This window comes from Leptonychotes weddellii, chromosome 1, assembly GCF_054177405.1.
Source record: "Leptonychotes weddellii isolate Sample4059 chromosome 1, ASM5417740v2, whole genome shotgun sequence".
NCBI classification, from domain to species: domain Eukaryota; kingdom Metazoa; phylum Chordata; class Mammalia; order Carnivora; family Phocidae; genus Leptonychotes; species Leptonychotes weddellii.
Window position 1 is genome coordinate 28,454,422 of NC_138369.1, and position 5,744 is coordinate 28,460,165.

Here is a 5,744-nt window from a genome sequence, read left to right on the forward strand (position 1 = left end):
CTCCCCCACCCCTCCCCTCCTGGCCTGGCCGGTTCCCCAGTAGGTTGGAGAGGAGTCTGGCCCAGGCAGGACACAGGAGGCAGAGTGAGGCCATGCTCAGAGTGAAGTGACAACAAAGCCACCGGGGAGGTCGCTCCACAGTCTTTAGGGGTCTCTCGTAAGGCTCAGGAGGGGTAGCATGAGAAATCTGGGTGTCCCAAGGGAGGAAATGCAAACAGCCCCCATCACTGCCCTCCACTGCTTCCTCCTTGACAGGCTCACAATGTCCCCCAAAAGAAACACTGATTTTGTGGGTCTTCGCTTCCTGCACATCTCCTCTTTCATTTCTGGGCCTGCTCCGGCGCTCTTGCAAGTATCAGAATGACAACCACGGGTCTTTTAAAATGCCACCCTCGGTCACCCTGCGTGGCGGAAAAGGAAACATCGCTGGCTGCCGTCACAATATTTACCATTGCTGGAGTGTTTTGTTTGTTTTCCGTGGAGGATGCAGAGGGTTGACAAAGGAAAAACAAAACTCCTCTGTGTCAAAACACAAGCTGGGGATGATTTCCTTCTCCGCTGCCCTTGTGTCAACTGCTCACAAATCCAGAGCAGCCCTGGGCCGGAGGAGTGTTTATGGTCCTGCTGAGCCGTAAACATGCCACCCTTCAAAACAACACACTGAGCCACCTGAACATCAAACCAACGAGGTAGTTCCAGAAAGGATATATTGGGTTTTGACGTCGGACGCTCTGAGTGAAATAACTTTGTTTCCCCTAAAAAAAAATAAACGAAAATAAATATAGGCGTGTTCCAAAGCAATGTAGCCAGCCGCTTCTTCCTATGACTCACAGCGACCTCATAACTTCTTTTGTTATGGTAACTATAGGCCAGGAACTATGGGCTTTTTGGTGGATTGATTCATATACTCTTCAGAGCAGCTCCATGAGGAATTTCAAATTATTCCCATTATGCAGAGGAGGAGACTGAGACTCAAAGAGCTTGAATAGCTGTGTAAATTCACACAGTTTGCCATGGGCTTTGGGACCTTGGTCTATCAGATTCTGGAGGATGAGGTCCAAAACGACGGCCCCACATTCAGTTAAGGCCTCAGGAGGTCACCCCACAGCCCTTCACTCAGGGTTGAAGCTAAACGCTGTTGAAGCGTTTCAACAAACACCCAGATGCCATAATGATCAATTTAAAACAATAAAGTAGGCATATTCTAAATGGCTGAAATTAAAAGATTGCCAATACCAAGCGCTGCTGGAAATGTTAAGCAAGGGAAATTCATATACTGCCAGTGGAAATGTAAATTGGAGCAAGCACCTTGCAGTGCCACTGGGAATCATCTAGACGAACTAGACAAAGGCATAGTCTATGACCCGATCCTGCATTTCCACTCTAGCTACCCCCCCAAAGAAATGCAAGTGCATTCCTTGAGTACCAAAAGACATGAGTGGCCACAATGACAGTAACATTATTCATAATAATCCCCAACAACAAGCAACACAAATGTCATCAACAGTGGAACACATGGGTATATGCTGGCATCTCCATGCTGTATATAATGCTATACAAAAATGCAAATGAATGAACTACCGCTATATGCAGTATGGACAAAGCTGAAGCATAACGTGGAGGAAGAGATGGGGCAAGGTGCAAAGAACAAATGCTGAACGAACACATTTACACAAAGTCCTCAAACAAGCAAAACTCATCAGTGGGGACAGAGGTCAGGATAGTGGGGTTCCCTTTGGGGAGGAGCCCAAAAGGGGGCTTCTTGGTTGCCAACCTGGTTTTTCTTCTAGATCCAGATTGGGCTGGTGCTACTTAGGTTTGTTGACTTTTTGATATCTCATCTATTGTACATTTAGGATTTACATAATTTTCTTTCAGATTACCTCCCTTCCAAAACACACACAAAAAATCGTAAAACCCTGAAATCGAAACTAGGTTTTTAAGACGTGCACAGGAAAAACCAGGTACAACAGAAGACATTCTAAACCTAACTCAGTATTCTTAACATTCAGGAACACCAGTACGGGGAAATCACCTTGGCAGTATTTTAAATGGTGTTTATATTCAATAAAGACCTGCTCGTTGTGGCATCAAAGACACACGTGCAGCCCATCTCAGGAAGAGGCACAGTCCTACAATGCCTAGGGTTTGCAAATAGAACTCTCGTGTTGCAATGATGAAGTCATTTAGTATTTTCGCACAAAATACTCTGAGGCAGGGTAAAAACTGAACATTCTCTGCAGAGGCTACTCCGGGAAGCAGGGGCTAGCCTGGCCTTAAATGTCCTCCCCGGCGGGGGTAAAGGGACATACAATAGTCCTACAAAAGACAACAGGACTCTACATAATATGACCCAGCTATGTGAGGTAAAAAGTCAACACCCATGGTCCTAATGAGCAAAAATACACATTTTGTCCCTTGGCCAGCATGCAAAGAATTCTAGTGCTTCTCATATCTGCCAAAGCACAAATAAGGTTTCAAACGCTCCAGAAGCCACTGAGGGCACAGTAGCTCCAAAGACACACAACCTGGAACTCTCCGACCCCTTTATTTGGGTACCTCTTAAAAAATATTTCAGACTTGGGGCGCCTGGGTGGCTCAGTCAGTTAAGTGTCCAACTCCTGCTTTCGGCTCAGGTTATGATCTCAGGGTCGTGGTACTCAGCCCTGTGTCAGGTTCCGCACTCAGCTAAGAGTGTGCTTGAGATTCTTTCTCCCTCCTGCTCTGCTCCTGCCCCCCCCCAATCTCTCTCTCTCCCTAATAAATAAATAAAATCTTAAAAATATATATATTTCAGGGGCACCTGGGTGGCTCAGTCATTAAGCGTCTGCCTTCAGCTCAGGTCGTGGTCCTGGGGTCCTGGGATCGAGCCCCACATCAGGCTCCCTGCTCAGCAAGAAGCCTGCTTCTCCCTCTCCCACTCCCCCTGCTTGTGTTCCCTCTCTCACTGTGTTTCTCTCTGTCAAATAAACAAAATTTAAAAAAAATAAAAATATATATTTCAGAGGCACCTGGGTGGCTCAGTTGTTAAGCGTCTGCCTTTGGCTCAGATCATGATCCCAGGGTCCTGGGATCCAGCCCCACATTGGGCTCCCTGCTCAGTGAGAAGCCTGCTTCTCCCTCTCCCACTCCCCCTGCTTGTGTTCCCTCTCTCGCTGTGTCTCTCTCTGTCAAATAAATAAAATCTTAAAAAAATAAAAAAATATATTTCAGGGGCGCCTGGCTGACTCAGTCATTAAGCGTCTGCCTTTTGCTCAGGTCCTGATCCCAGGGTCCTGGGATCGAGCCCCACATCGGGCTCCCTGCTTGGCGAGAAGCCTGTTTCTCCCTCTTCCACTCCCCCTGCTTGTGTTCCCTCTCTCGCTGTCTCTCTCTCTGTCAAATAAATAAATAAAAATCTTAAATATATATTTCAGACTCACTTCAAGCACAGGGCTTCTAAACTTCCCCTGACCTCCACTGTCCCCGTGTTGGGTCCCTTCAATCTTCTCCCTTAGTATGCTCTATCTTTCCTATTAGCACTTTATTCAAATTGTCATTATTCTCATTATCTGCACAATTCTTTGATTCACCATAAAGAACATCCCTTTTCTGCCCATCTGCAATTCCCCAGGGCAAACCACATCTGCGCATAGTAGGTACCTAATAAAGTCTTAACACACAAACGTATACGTTTTTTCTCAATACTAACAATAACAACATAAGCAAATATGTTTGTGTTCTTCTCAAACCAGCAACCCCAGCCTGGTGCGTTTCAGGAGTGATCTAAATTCACCCCAGATGGGTTTTTAGATAGTCAAGCTGGTTTTTCTTTGAGCCTGGATTCCCCACGTGGAAAAGCTCCCAGAAAGGCTTGCCTAGATACAGAGAAAGTGATGTCTACACAATTCTGCTTCAGCCTTCTGCTGGGAAAACCTCCAGCTATTTCACTGAACTTCATATAACCAAGTCATAGTTCACATTTCACAGATTCCTCATGAGGGGTCTGACATCTCTCGAGAAGAGAGCTGGGGGAAGGGTGGGCAGACATCTGTCTTTAGAGTGGTTTCTAACAAACTGATAAGTACAAACAATTCTAAGAAGATTAGGATGTCACTGGTCCCTGTGGTCACCAAACAAAAAGGAGGTCTGTCCTATGGAATGACTCCAAAGGAGCGAAAAAGTACCTAATCATGATTTAATTACAATATTTTACCCTGAAATCACAGAGGAGAAAATCACCCAGGTTTGAAGCCAGAATTATGGGTCTCGCTGTCCACACAAATATACACGAGATTGCCCTTGGGTAGAACTGTGCAGAGATGGGTTTTTGGTAGTCTTCACCCACTTCAGTTCTCCCACTTCTCGATATAATTTCCCCACCTTGGTTTCCATTTCATTTTCCATCCTTCCTCCTATGTGGCTGCAAGGAAAAATATTCTGAGAAAGAAGTTTAAATCTGCCAGTTACATGCATTCCTTCCTTGTCTATTAATAACCCACCACCCTTACTGACTTTCCCTACTTCGTCTCTAAGCTATAAGCTTGGCAGCAAGAGCATGGGCCAGCTGGACATGGCACACACACAAATAATGGGAGACGAAATGGGTGAATAAGTGAATCAGGTTCCTCTTCAGCTTTGAAATAACATATAATCCCAGAATAACCTTTTGAAATTCCATGACACCGTGCTTCCAGACAAGGAGGGGTGGGGATATTTCTGTTTCCCTCTGGTATATCCCTACATCAGGCTATTTCCACTTGCTGAGATGAATCAGAAGTAGGACAAACAGACAGGAACCTAACTGGTCTCTGTACAGTCAAAAAAAAAAAAAAAATACTTGACACGATTCTATAAACAGTAAAGTCACCTTGAGCTTGGTACTACTTACCCAGCTTGCACTTACCCTTTCCTCTTTGAATTCATTCAGGTAGTCAACCCATTCCTTCTACATGTTACTATTGTTATTTGTAACTCAAGTTCCTTAAGCAACACTGAATGTGCGTAAGTGAATATACACTGCCAGGACTCAATAAGTGAGGTGGATCTTGAACATTCCTTATGTAAATTGACAACAAAAAAATAAAACCAAAAAAACAAAACAAAACAAAAAACCCCTGTGAACAATATCTTGTGCATTCTACATGGCTGGCTAACACAGCAGAAATACCTTTGTATACCAGTGATCCTCAGTATCTTGGGAAATAATATTAAAATGGAACCCTTTTATAGATGCCAATGAGATAAGGAAGGTCTAGTGTGACAGCCCCTCAAAGGCACTCTATGGAGAACAGGTATCCTCATTTCCAATATAGTCAGGAGCCAAACTGATAGCATGGAACTATATCCGTTCATGTCATTTTACGTGTTTCAAAAAAACAAGCTTTCTTATAAAGACAGACTCCATTCCTCTTGTCCTCAACCTTCCTGTCAGGCTTCCCTTAATAAAGTTTCTGCCTGATAAACATCAAGAATGTTCTATTGTGCTGAGGAGAAAGAAGCTTACATCAGATTGCCTGGTTGGAGCTAAAAGCTTGGGAACCACCTGAGCAATCAGCTAAATCATTTGGAAAAGATTATTTCTCCAAGTGGGACAGTTTCCATGATTTGGTTGGCATAATACTCATCAAGAGGTTATTTTTCTTCTATTAATTCTCTCATATCAGTAGTTTTAGGATAAGAAGCATATTTAGCTTGTTTGTTCTCATGGATATTAAACTGTATCAGTCAAGTGCATTCAAGTTTTCCCAGGATTTTTACACATA

The 5,744-nt window shown here is 44.0% G+C and overlaps 1 protein-coding gene across 1 annotated transcript in view; it reads right to left on the minus strand.

The window, feature by feature from the left end:
* The window catches only part of MAGI1 (membrane associated guanylate kinase, WW and PDZ domain containing 1), a 576,983-nt gene that overhangs the window by 506,191 nt on the left and 65,048 nt on the right, over positions 1 to 5,744 (minus strand). The window lies entirely within an intron of this gene.